Genomic DNA, 13,397 nt, shown 5'->3' on the forward strand with positions numbered 1-13,397 from the left:
CCATTTTCCTCTCAGCACACTTCACACGGCAGTCACTGAGGGTGCAGGGCGCTGGGAGGGGGGCGCCCTGGGAGGCAAATGAAAACCTTTTTTGGCTAAAAATACCTCACATATAGCCTCCGGGGGCTATATGGAGATATTTAACCCCTGCCAGAATCCGTTAAGAGCGGGAGACGAGGCCGACGAAAAAGGGGCGGGGCCTATCTCCTCAGCACACAGCGCCATTTTCCCTCACAGAAAGGCTGGAGGGAAGGCTCCCAAGCTCTCCCCTGCACTGCACTACAGAAACAGGGTTAAAACAGAGAGGGGGGGCACTAATTTGGCGTTAGAAATATATAAAAAAGATGCTATAAGGGAAAACACTTATATAAGGTTGTCCCTATATAATTATAGCGTTTTTGGTGTGTGCTGGCAAACTCTCCCTCTGTCTCTCCAAAGGGCTAGTAGGTCCTGTCCTCTATCAGAGCATTCCCTGTGTGTGTGCTGTGTGTCGGTACGTGTGTGTCGACATGTATGAGGACGATGTTGGTGAGGAGGCGGAGCAATTGCCTGTAATGGTGATGTCACTCTCTAGGGAGTCGACACCGGAATGGATGGCTTATTTAGGGAATTACGTGATAATGTCAACACGCGCCAAGGTCGGTTGACGACATGAGACGGCCGACAAACAATTAGTACCGGTCCAGACGTCTCAAAAACACCGTCAGGGGTTTTAAAACGCCCGTTTACTTTAGTCGGTCGACACAGACACAGACAGGGACACTGAATCCAGTGTCGACGGTGAATAAACAAACGTATTCCTTATTAGGGCCACACGTTAAGGGCAATGAAGGAGGTGTTACATATTTCTGATACTACAAGTACCACAAAAGAGGGTATTATGTGGGATGTGAAAAAACTACCGTAGTTTTTCCTGAATCAGATAAATTAAATGAAGTGTGTGATGATGCGTGGGTTCCCCCCGATAGAAAATATGGGCGGTATACCCTTTCCCGCCAGAAGTTAGGGCGCGTTGGGAAACACCCCTTAGGGTGGATAAGGCGCTCACACGCTTATCAGAACAAGTGGCGGTACCGTCTATAGATAGGGCCGTCCTCAAGGAGCCAGCTGACAGGAGGCTGGAAAAATATCATAAAAAGTATATACACACATACTGGTGTTATACTGCGACCAGCGATCGCCTCAGCCTGGATGTGCAGCGCTGGGGTGGCTTGGTCGGATTCCCTGACTAAAAATATTGATACCCTTGACAGGGACAGTATTTTATTGACTATAGAGCATTTAAAGGATGTATTTCTATATATGCGAGATGCACAGAGGGATATTTGCACTCTGGCATCAAGAGTAAGTGCGATGTCCATATCTGCCAGAAGATGTTTATGGACACGACAGTGGTCAGGTGATGCAGATTCCAAACGGCACAAAGGTGTATTGCCGTATAAAGGAAGAGGAGTTATTTGGGGTCGGTCCATCGGACCTGGTGGCCACGGCAACTGCTGGAAAATCCACCGTTTTTACCCTAAGTCACATCTCTGCAGAAAAAGACACCGTCTTTTCAGCTTCAGTCCTTTCGTCCCTATAAGAGTCATATCTGCCCAGGGATAGAGGAAAGGGAAGAAGACTGCAGCAGGCAGCCCATTCCCAGGAACAGAAGCGTTCCAACCCTTCTGACAAGCTCTCAGCATGACGCTGAGACCGTACAGGACCCCTGGATCCTACAAGTAGTATCCCAGGGGTACAGTTTGGAATGTCGAGACGTTTCCCCTGCGCAGGCTCCTGAAGGCTGCTTTACCAAGGTCTCCCTCCGACAAGGAGGCAGTATGGGAAAAATTCACGAGCTGTATTCCCAGCAGGTGATAATTAAATTACCCCTCCTACAACAAGAAAAGGGGTATTATTCCACACTATATTGTGGTACTGAAGCCAGAAGGCTAGGTGAGACCTATTCTAAATCTAAAAAAATTTGAACACTTACAAAGGTTCAAATCAAGATGGAGTCACTCAGAGCAGTGATAACGAACCGGGAAGAAGGGGACTATCTGGTGTCCCGAGACATCAGGGATGCTTACCTCCATGTCCCAAATTTGCCCTTATCACTAAGGGTACCTCAGGTTCGTGGTACAGAACTGTCACTATCCGTTTCAGACGCTGCCGTTTGGATTGTCTACGGCACCCCGGGTCTTTACCAAGGTAATGGCCGAAATGATGGTTCTTCTTCGAAGAAAAGGCATCTTAATTATCCCTTACTTGGACGATCTCCTGATAAGGGCAAAGTCCAGGGAACAGTTGGAGGTCGGAGTAGCACTATCTCGGATACTGTTACAACAGCAGGGGTGGATTCTAAAGATTCCAAAATCGCAGCTGATCCCGACAACAAGTCTCCTGTGCTTAGGGATGATTCTGGACACAGTCCAGAAAAAGGTGTTTCTCCCGGAAGAGAAAGCCAGGGAGTTATCCGAGCTAGTCAGGAACCTCCTAAAATCAGTGCATCATTGCACAAGGGCCATGGTAAAAAAATGGTGACTTCCTTCGAAGCAATTCCAGTCGGCAGATTTCATGCAAGAACTTTTCAGTGGGACCTGCTGGACAAATGGTTCGGATCGCATCTTCAGATGCATCAGCGGATAACCCTATATCCAAGGACAAGGGTGTCTCTCCTGTGGTGGTTACAGAGTGCTCATCTTCTAGAGGGCCGCAGATTCGGCATTCAGTTTTGGATGTTGGTGACCACGGAGGCCAGCCCGAGAGGCTGGGGAGCAGTCACACAAGGAAAAAATTTCCAGGGAGTGTGATCAAGTCTGGAGATTTTTCTCCACATAAATATAGCTAAGGGTAAATTTATAATGCTCTAAGCTTAGCAAGACCTCTGCTTCAAGGTCAGCCGGTATTGATCCAGTGGGATAAAACATCACGGCAGTCGCCCACGTAAATAGACAGGGCGGCACAAGAAGCAGGAGGGCAGTGGCAAAAACTGCAAGGACTTTTCGCTGGGCGGAAAATCATGTGATAGCACTGTCAGCAGTGTTTCATTCCGGGAATGGAAACTGGGAAGCAGACTTCCTCAGTAGGCACGACCTCCACCCGGCAGAGTGGGAACTTCATGGGGAAGTTTTCCACATAATTGTAAACCGTTGGGAATTACCAAAGGTGGACATGATGGCGTCCCGTCTGAACAAAAAAACGGGACAGGTATTGCGCCAGGTTAAGAGACCCTCAGGCAATAGCTGTGGACGTTCTGGTAACACCGTGGGTGTACCAGTCGGTGTATGTGTTCCATCCTCTGCTTTTCATACCTAAGGTACTGAGAATTATAAGACGTAGAGGAGTAAGAACTATACTCATGGCTCCGGATTGGCCAAGAAGGACTTGGTACCCGGAACTTCAAGAGATGCTCACAGAGGACTTATGGCCTCTGCCGCTAAGAAGGGACTTGTTTCAGCAAGTACCATGTCTGTTCCAAGACTTACCGCAGCTGCGTTTGACGGCATGGCGGTGGAACGCCGGATCCTAAGGGAAAAGGCATTCAGGAAGAGGTCATTCCTACCCTGGTCAAAGCCAGAAAGGAGGTGACCGCACAACATTATCACCACATGTGGCGAAAATATGTTGCGTGGTGTGAGGCCAGGAAGGCCCCACGAAGAAATTTCAACTCGGTCGATTCCTGCATTTCTTGCAAACAGGAGTGTCTATGGGCCTCAAATTGGGGTCCATTAAGGTTCAAATTTCGGCCCTGTCGATTTTTCTTCCAGAAAGAAGTGGCTTCAGTTCCTGAAGTCCAGAAGTTTGTCAAGGGAGTATTGCATATACAACCCCCTTTTGTGCCTCCAGTGGCACTGTGGGATCTCAACGTAGTTCTGGGATTCCTCAAAACACATTGGTTTAAAACCAGTCAAATCTGTGGATTTGAAGCATCTCACATGAAAAGTGAACATGCTCTTGGACCTGGCCTGGACCAGGCGAGTGTCAAATTGGTGGTTTTTTTTCTCAAAAAAGCCCATATCTGTTTGTCCATTCGGACAGGGCAGAGCTGCGGACTCGTCCCCAGTTCTCTCCCTAAGGTGGTGTCAGTGTTTCACCTGAACCAGCTTATTGTGGTGTCTTGCGCCTACTAGGGACTTGGAGGACTCCAAGTTGCTAGATGTGGTCAGGGCCCTGAAAATATAGGTTCCAGGACGGCTGGAGTCAGGAAAACTGACTTGCTGTTATCCTGTATGCACCCAACAAACTGGGTGCTCTTGCTTTTAAGCAGACTTTTGCTAGTTGGATGTGTAATACAATTCAGCTTGCACATTCTGTGGCAGGCCTGCCACAGCCAAAATATGTAAATGCCCATTCCACAAGGAAGGTGGGCTCATCTTGGGCGGCTGCCCGAGGGGTCTCAGCTTTACAACTTTGCCGAGCGGCTATTTAGTCAGGGGCAAACACGTTTGTAAAATCCTACAAATTTGATATCCTGGCTAAGGAGGACCTGGAGTTCTCTCATTCGGTGCTGCAGAGTCATCCGCACTCTCCCGCCCGTTTGGGAGCTTTGGTATAATCCCCATGGTCCTTTCAGGAACCCCAGCATCCACTAGGACGATAGAGAAAATAAGAATTTACTTACCGATAATTCTATTTCTCGGAGTCCGTAGTGGATGCTGGGCGCCCATCCCAAGTGCGGATTATCTGCATTACTTGTACATAGTTACAAAAATCGGGTTATCATTGTTGTGAGCCATCTTTTCAGAGGCTCCGCTGTTATCATACTGTTAACTGGGTTCAGATCACAGGTTGTACAATGTGATTGGTGTGGCTGGTATGAGTCTTACCCGGGATTCATAAATCCTTCCTTATTGTGTACGCTCGTCCGGGCACAGTACCTAACTGAGGCTTGGAGGAGGGTCATAGGGGGAGGAGCCAGTGCACACCACCTGATCCTAAAGCTTTACTTTTTGTGCCCTGTCTCCTGCGGAGCCGCTATTCCCCCATGGTCCTTTCAGGAACCCCAGCATCCACTACGGACTCCGAGAAATAGAATTATCGGTAAGTAAATTCTTATTTTTCTTACTTCCCGATATCTTGGGAAGAAGAAATTTAACATGGGTATTCTTCAGGTTGGAAATAGGAAAACTACGTAATTAGAATTTTAATAAACATCCCTTAAGGGGATGAAAAGGGGGTTGACATAATGACGTCATTACCGATGCATGGCTTGCGTTGTGTGAACGAAAACGAACAATCGGATCAAAATTTGGATTGCACCTCCAGTGTGTAGAATTTAATAAACTACAAAAAATGGTCCTGTCACTTTTTACTGTATCTGTTACGGGTGCTCCTCGGGTAATGCCATGAACCATGGATTAATATTTACTTATATTAAGACGCAGCAAATTTTATATCTGTATAGATCTACCAAGTTTTTAACACTGATTTATATTTACAACCGTGAAAATCAGAAACTCCCTTGTGAAGAACGGGTAGAGCAGCTAGTATATTTATATATTAACATTAACAATCCAAAATTATTAGGTTTTGATGATTTATTTTACATCTTTAAATAAAACCACTTTTTTTTTTTTTTTACCGTAAGTAGATATTTTTGTGCACTTTGCCAGAAAGAGAATTTATGTTGTCCCCTCCCATTCAAAATAGGTACAGTGCGTGACAAAAATATAGGGGCGTGGTAGCAAAATAGTGCCAATTCACATTACACTGCACAGTGGGGGCCATTAGTCACATTACATCACATAGTAGTGACCATTACTCAAAATACACTCTACAGTACTACTACTTATACAGGTTACACCAGTGGTTCTCAAACTTTTTTGAATCACGGCACCCTAGAGTATCAGAATTTTATTCAAAAGTTTCCTATCGAGAAATTTAGAAAGAAATATTAAATTAAGTAAATTGTGTTTATATGTCCTCCATAGGTTCAATTGTGTGATGAGGGACAGGATTTGCTTCTGTTTGTCCACATATTTTATGACTGGCAGCCACCAGCACTGGTTTTGATTATTACATTGACCATAACTAATTTGAATTGGCCTTGGATCACCAAGTCAGGGCACCCCTGCAAGTGTCCTGAGGCACCCGAGGGAGCCACGGCACACAGTTTGAGAACCACTGTGTTAAGCCACATAGTAGTGCCACTTATATGGGTTGGGTATGTGTTACCTGCGGCCGGTATCCTGGCGGTCGGCTACACTGGCCACAGGTTCTGTTCCCACTCTATGGGTGTCATGGACACCCACGAGTGGGAATAGTCCCTTTTTGTCGGCATGCCGACTGTCGGGATTATCAGTGCTCTGGATGCCTGGGGAGATGTTGTGACCGGCGCATATAACTACATCCCACTTATACACATTACACCACAAAGTAGTACCCTTTATACACATTACTCCACACATTAGTACACCTTATACACGTTACACCACATAGTAGTGCCACTTATACACATTACACCACACCGTAGTACCTCTTATACACATTATACCATGTAAAGCCCATACACCTCATTCCTCATACTTCCTCTATCTCATTCCTCTCCTCCCTCTAGATTGTAGTGCCAGTGAACAGAATGTGTGTGAGAGCTGGGTATAGTGTTAGTGAGTAGTGTGTTTGGTGTGAGAACGGTGTAGTGTCAGTGAGCAGTGTGTGTGCAGGGTGTAGTATCAGTGAGCAGTGTATGTGCAGGTTGTAGTGTTAGTGAGGGGAGGGGGGAGAAAGGTTTGTGTGTGAGACCCCCATGCTGTGGCTTACTTTAACAGTGCTAAGCAGCAGCAGCTGGTACCTGGAAGTCAGTGTAAACACTGCAGGGGAGGATAAGGAAGTTGGAGCAGAGCACACGTGGAGAGCGACTCGTAGACTGCCCAGCGCTGCCCACTGTGATGAATATTAGCAGCAGTGCGTACGGCAGAGAAGGAATCGGGCACAACGCTACTTTTATACAATACAGGGATGCAGTGGCAGTGGCCAATCGGGGAGGATGCGGACGGTGGGCCCACAGGGCAAATTCGCTGTGTGCTAAGCACCATCTGCACCACCTTTTTTACGGCCCTGCATACAAAGTACACACAGAGACATTTCAATGGGACTGAAGGATTGGAATTTAAATAAACATGATGGCGATTATGCCATTAGGTGTTTTTCTGTGTATTGCATCTTTATTGTGATGGAGATGTTTATCTCGGCAAGATTTAGAATGTTTAGTTGCGGTTTTCTCCTGTCTTACAGGATTGTTAGAGGAGGAGTTTGTGAAGTATTAGCTGATGCTAGTAAGATTTAGTACCTCTCTGATCTGGAAATATAGGGATGGAGACCTATATTTCTGTTGTATGTGTGAATTTACAGCATTGGTTCAGCTTTCTCTTACGCCCTAGAGGATACTGGGGTCCATTTAGTACCATAGTGTATAGACGGTTCCACCAGGAGCCATGGGCACTTCAATAATTTGATAGTGTGGGCTGGCTCCTCCCTCTATGCTCCTCCTACCAGACTCAGTTTAGAAAATGTAAAGAGAATATACCAAGGTACAGGTATATAGTCGGGCGCTAGAATGGGATGTTTTCCTAGATGCTGTATAAGGGAGATAGTCAGTCTCCTTGCATGTACATAGAGTAAAGAAAAAAGAAAACAGCGCTAAAATCAAATTCCTAAACACATTTAATATATTGGTGTTAAAAAACAACTTTAAAATTCAATTGAACTAACAAATCTCACATGAGAATAAAATGTCCATTGACCATGGGGATAATAAGATTGGCTAAATACTGCCACTACTTTGCAACACCTTATGACCGAGTTACTGATTAGTTTGCCAGATTCACACATGAGGACTTTAGTATGACAGAGTGTCCATTGTTACCAGCCTTGTGTTCCTATGTAGGGATCCGTGGCGATGGTGTCTGAATGCAGCTAGACTCCACGCAATTTTATTGGTATCCTGGTCCACAGAGGGCTTGAAAAGCTTGGAAATGGAACCAGATTGATGAATTACCGGGAAAGTCCTCCAAAATCTTGTAAGGGCAGCAGTAAAGCTCCAGGTCTTTCTTGGTGTAGTGATGTATGTAGCAGTTGGTTTCTTCTGACGCGTTTCGCTACTCTAGGTAGCTTTATCAAAGGTTTACCAGTTTAGAAAATGTGCCTGGTCTTATGGAAGCGCCTGAAGAGTTTTATGCATTTATTTTATCTGTTTGTTATTTTCAGACAGGACTGGTTGGCACCAGCCTGCCTGCTTCGTGGGACTTAGGGGGAAAACGGCCCAACCTCTTGAAGGGTTAATGGTCCCGTTCCCCGCTGACAGGACACTGAGCTCCTGAGGGACCTATTCGCAAGCCCACCACGGCGAGCGTACAGTCCCGCAGCACGCCACCACCCCTAACAGAGCCAGAAGAATGAAGAGTGGTGACTACTGAGCCGGCTAGCGGGGTGCCGGCCATTATGGCGGCATGAGGGTACGGAGACGCATGGCTTCTACACGGGGTGGAATGCGTCTCCGGACACAGTACACAACTGCGTCCCCATACAATGCACACAGTACCCATACTGGCACAACAGCCTTAAAACGTTTTTCTCCATTTTAAGCACCAGATTCCTCAGCCAGTATAAAAACGGCGGGAAGACCGCACGCCATTGAAGGAGCGGGGCTTCACTATGAAAGGATCCAGCAGCTCACCAGCGCCATTTTCTCTCTGCAGTGGACACAGACGCTGACAGGACAGGGACGCGCAGCTCCTCCAGTGTGACTCCAGATTACCTCAGCGGCACCAGGGGGTCATAGCAGGGTAAGGAGCGATTATTGGTGTACTAAGTCCCCTATCAGGGTACTTGGTCTGCGACCCGAATAAGCTTGGCATTAGCGATAAGGGCGCGGTGGTGGCTGGCTCCAAACAATTCTGTGTCTCCCTGAAGGGCTCTTTGTGGGTTAATTGTGCTTAACCTTTCCTGTGTGTGTGTGCTGTCACATTACATTATGTCAGGCAGAGAGTGCGTATCTTGTACCGCAGAGTGTTCCTCATCACCGGGGGGCTCACTATTGGGTACTCAGGGTTCACAGGCTAGCGGGACTTAACCGGAATGGGTTAATTCTCTTAAGGGAATGATCTCAACTCTTTCTAAAAAATTGTCCCGCAATGAGAAAGAGACGCAATACTTAAAACAAACGGTGGATGAGTTTATGAATACAGACTCAGGGGGACATTTACTAAGCAGTGGTAAGAGCGGAGAAGTGAGCCAGTGGAAAAGTTGCCCATGGAAGCCAATCAGCACTGAAGTGACCTCTATAATTTGCATACTATAAAATTATACAGAGCTGCTGATTGGTTGATGGGGCAACTTCTCCACTGGCTCACTTCTCCTCTTTTATCACTGCTTAGGAAATGTCCCCCTCAGTCCCCAAAACAGCATCTCAGTCACCTCCCATTTGTCTGCAAAAGCGATCTCTGGCCCATATCCTGCAGTCTGACGCTGACAGGTCAGACATGGAGGAGGAGAGGTGGACTCAGAGGGAGGGGGGGAAGCAGCTCTGTCACAGGGAATAGAGGCTCTAATAGAGGCTATCAGAGATGTTCTGCATATTCCCGATAAGGTGTCAGAAGAGAGTGAGGAATCTTATTTTAATGTAAAAAAGAAGTCCTCGGTGACTTCCTGCATCAATGGAATTGAATACCCTGTTTGAAGAATCATGGGTTAATCCTGATAAGAAGTTTCAGATCCCTAAAAGGTTGCTCTCATCTTTTCCTTTTCCTCTGGAGGATAGGAAAAAATGGGAAAGTCCACCGATAGTGGACGCATCAGTCTCTAGGCTGTCACGTAAAATTGTATTGCCTGTTCCTGGTGAAGCCTTCCTGAAAGACACGGCTGATCGTAAAATTGAGACTACACTCAAATCATTGTACACAGCTGCTGGGGTGGCCTAAAGACCCACTATTGCATGTACGTGGATCACTAAAGCCATTGCTAAATGGCCAGGTAACCTAATTGGGGGGTTGGATTGCTTATATATACATATACAGGACTCTGCAAACTTTATGGTGGAAGCCATAAAGGAAATAGGAGTGCTTAACGCACGCACCACTGCTATTGCAGTGTCAGCACGCAGGGGCTTGTGACTACGCCAGTGGACTTCTGACGCGGATTCCAGGTAAGGCGGGGAAGGCCTACCATTCACAGGTGAGGCCTTGCTCGGAGATTAATTAGACAAATGGATCTCCACAGCTACTGCGGGTAAGTCTACGTATCTTCCTTCCGCAGCCCCCCCAACCAAGAAGACTTATTCAGCTTCTAAATTGTCCTTTCGGACGGCCAAGTTCAATGGCAAATCCAGAGGTGCACCACGCAAACCAGCAACAGCAGGTGCTCAGGAACAGAGCTCAGGCTCTGCTTCCTCAAAGACTTCAGCATGACGGTGGACCTCAATGCCTGGAAGGCAGTCAGGGGGGAGCACCCCTACAATTCTTCAGTCAGATCTGGTCAAATTCGTGCCAGGATCCCTGGGTCATAAATCTTAATTTCCAGGGCTACAGACTGGATTTCCAAGAACTCCCACCTCACAGATTCTTCAAATCAGGCTTGCCAGTTTCACAAGAGGCAAGTATAACTTTACAACATACCATCCAAACACTGGTACAGACTCACGTCATTGTTCCAGTCCCACCTCATCAGTTAAACAAGGGGTACTATTCCAACTTGTTTGTAGTGCCGAAACCGGACGGTTCGGTAAGACCGATTTTGAACCTCAAGTCGTTGAACCCGTACTTACGAGTGTTCAAATTCAAGATAGAGTCTCTGAGAGCGGTGATCTCAGGTCTGGAGGAGTGGGGATTCCTAGTGTCTCTGGATATCAAGGATGCGTACCTTCATATTCCGATCTGGCTGCCTCATCAGGCTTATCTACGGTTTGCACTGCAGGACCGTCACTACCAGTTCCAGGCCCTGCCATTTGGTCTCTCCACGGCACTGAGGGTGTTGACCAAGGGTGATGGCAGAGATGATGTTTCTACTCCGCAAACGGGGAGTGAACATAATTTCGTACCTGGACGATCTCCTGATAAAAGCACCATCCAGGGAAAGGTTGCTGGACAGCATTGCGCTCTCAACCAAACTTCTCCAGGGTCATGGGTGGATTCTGAACCTTCCAAAATCTCACCTAGAGACAACACGGAGGCTTCCATTCCTGCGAATGATACTGGATACGGAGTCGCAGAAGGTGTTCCTTCCGTTGGAAAAGGCATTAGTAATCCAGTCAATGGTTCGGGCTGTCCTGAAGCCAACCCGGATATCGGTGCATCTGTGCATTCGCCTTCTGGGGAAAATGGTGGCCTCTTACGAGGCTCATCAATACGGAAGATTTCATTCAAGACCCTTCCAGTTCGGTCTGTTGGACAAATGGTCCAGATTGCATGTTCACATGCACCAGAGGATACGTCTGTCGCCAAAAGCCAGGAATTCCCTTCTGAGGTGGCTACAGACTTCTCACCTCGTCGAAGGTTGGTGGTTCGGAATTCGGAACTGGGTCTGCTAACGACAGACGTAAGCCTCAGAGGTTGGGGAGCAGTCACTCGGGGTGCAGTTTCAAGGAAGATTGTCAAGTCAAGAAGTCATCCTTCCAGTCAACATTCTGGAATTCAGGGCCATATACAATGCCCTTCTGCAGGCCTCACATCTTCAAGATCGGGCCATTCAGGACCAGTCAGACAATGTGATGGCAGTAATGTACATAAACCGACAGGGCGGAACGAAAAGCAGAGCAGCAATGTCAGGTGTCAAGAATTCTCCTCTGGGCAGAGAGAAACGCTATGGCATTGTCAGCGGTCTTCATTCTGGGAGTACACAACTGGGAAGCAGATTTCCTTAGCAGACATGACTTGCACCTGGGGAGTAGGGACTTCACCCGTGAGTGTTCAGGTGCTTGACAAGTCAATGGGGATATCCACAGATCGACATGATGGCCTCTCGTCTCAACAAGAAGCTCAAGCGGTATTGTTCCAGGTCGAGAGACCCACAGGCGGTGGCGGTAGACGCCCTGACTACTCCATGGGTCTATCAGATGGTGTGTGTGTTTCCTCCACTTCCTCTGATCCCAAGAATTCCCAAGAATTATAAAAAGAATAAAAAGGAAAAGGGTTCAAGCAATTCACATTGCTCCCGACTGGCCAAGAAAGGCCTGGTACGCAGACCTTCTGAAGATGCTCCTCGAAGATCCGTGGCCTCTACCTCTTCGCGAGGATCTTCTGCAGCAGGGCCCGTTCGTCTATCAGGACTTACCGCGGTTACGTTTGACGGCATGGAAGTTGAACGGCTGATTCTAGCCAGGAGAGTTATCCCTAACAAGGTTATCCTGACTATGATCCAAGCCAGGAAAGGGTTAATGTCTAAGCATTACCATCGTATTTGGAAGAAATACATCTCTTGGTGTGAGAGTAGAACATTTTCTGCGGTGGAATTCCATCTGGGACGTTTCCTTCTTTTTCTACAAGCTGGAGTGGATGTGGGCCTACGTGTGGGCTCCATAAAAGTCCAGATTTCCGCCTTGTCCATTTTCGTTCAGAAACAGTTGGCTTCTCTCCCTGAGGTCCAGACGTTTTTGAATGGTGTTCTTCACATCCAACCTCCCACGGCACCTTTGGATCTCGATTTGGTGCTGCATTTCCTCCAATCGCATTTGTTAGAGCCGTTACAGGATGTGGACGTAAAATATCTTACGTTGAAGACCGTCACACTGTTGGCCTTTGCTTCAGCAAGACGTGTTTTAGAGCTGGGAGCTTTGTCTCACAAAAGTCCCTATTTGATTTTCCATGAGGACAGAGCTGAACTCAGAACTCATCAGTAATTTCTTCCTAAGGTGGTGTCTGCGTTTCACATCAACCAACCTATTGTGGTTCCGGTTGTCACCGAGACCTCTGCTACTTCAAAGTCTTTGGATGTTGTGAGGGCTTTGAAGGTATATGTGAAAAGAACAGCTCGTCACAGAAAGAGGGACTCACTGTTTGTTCTTTATGATCCCAATAAGATTGGGTGTCCTGCTTCTAAGCAGACTATTGCACGCTGGATCAAACTTACTATCCAGCATGCTTAGTCCACAGCACGTTTACCATGTCCAAAATCTGTACAGGCCCACTCTACTCGGTCGGTGGGTTCTTCCTGGGCGGCTGCCCGGGGTGTCTCGGCTTTACAGCTCTGCCGAGCAGCTACTTGGTCAGGTTCGAACACGTTTGCTATGTTCTACAAGTTCGATACTTTGGCCTCTGAGGACCTTCAGTTTGGTCAATCAGTTCTGCAGGAACCTCAGCGCACTCCCACACGATTTGGGAGCTTTGGTACATCCCCATGGTACTAAATGGACCCCAGTATCCTCTAGGACATAGGAGAAAGTAGTCCGTAGAGGATACTGAGCGTCTGTCCAGTGCTTCGTTCTT

At 47.2% G+C, this 13,397-nt stretch overlaps 1 protein-coding gene across 4 annotated transcripts in view; it reads left to right on the forward strand.

Moving 5' to 3' along the window:
• RNF214 (ring finger protein 214) overlaps positions 1-13,397 on the forward strand; it is a 167,106-nt gene that overhangs the window by 107,901 nt on the left and 45,808 nt on the right. The window contains exon 1 of one of the 4 annotated variants that reach the window (XM_063943312.1): positions 7,926-8,000. The exons of the other annotated variants lie outside the window; for them this stretch is intronic. The gene's annotated coding sequence lies outside the window, so the exon portion shown is untranslated. Of the gene's footprint in view, positions 1-7,925; positions 8,001-13,397 lie in introns of those variants that run through there. 4 annotated transcript variants of the gene reach the window in all.

This window comes from Pseudophryne corroboree, chromosome 10 (genome assembly GCF_028390025.1).
Source record: "Pseudophryne corroboree isolate aPseCor3 chromosome 10, aPseCor3.hap2, whole genome shotgun sequence".
Lineage (NCBI taxonomy): Eukaryota > Metazoa > Chordata > Amphibia > Anura > Myobatrachidae > Pseudophryne > Pseudophryne corroboree.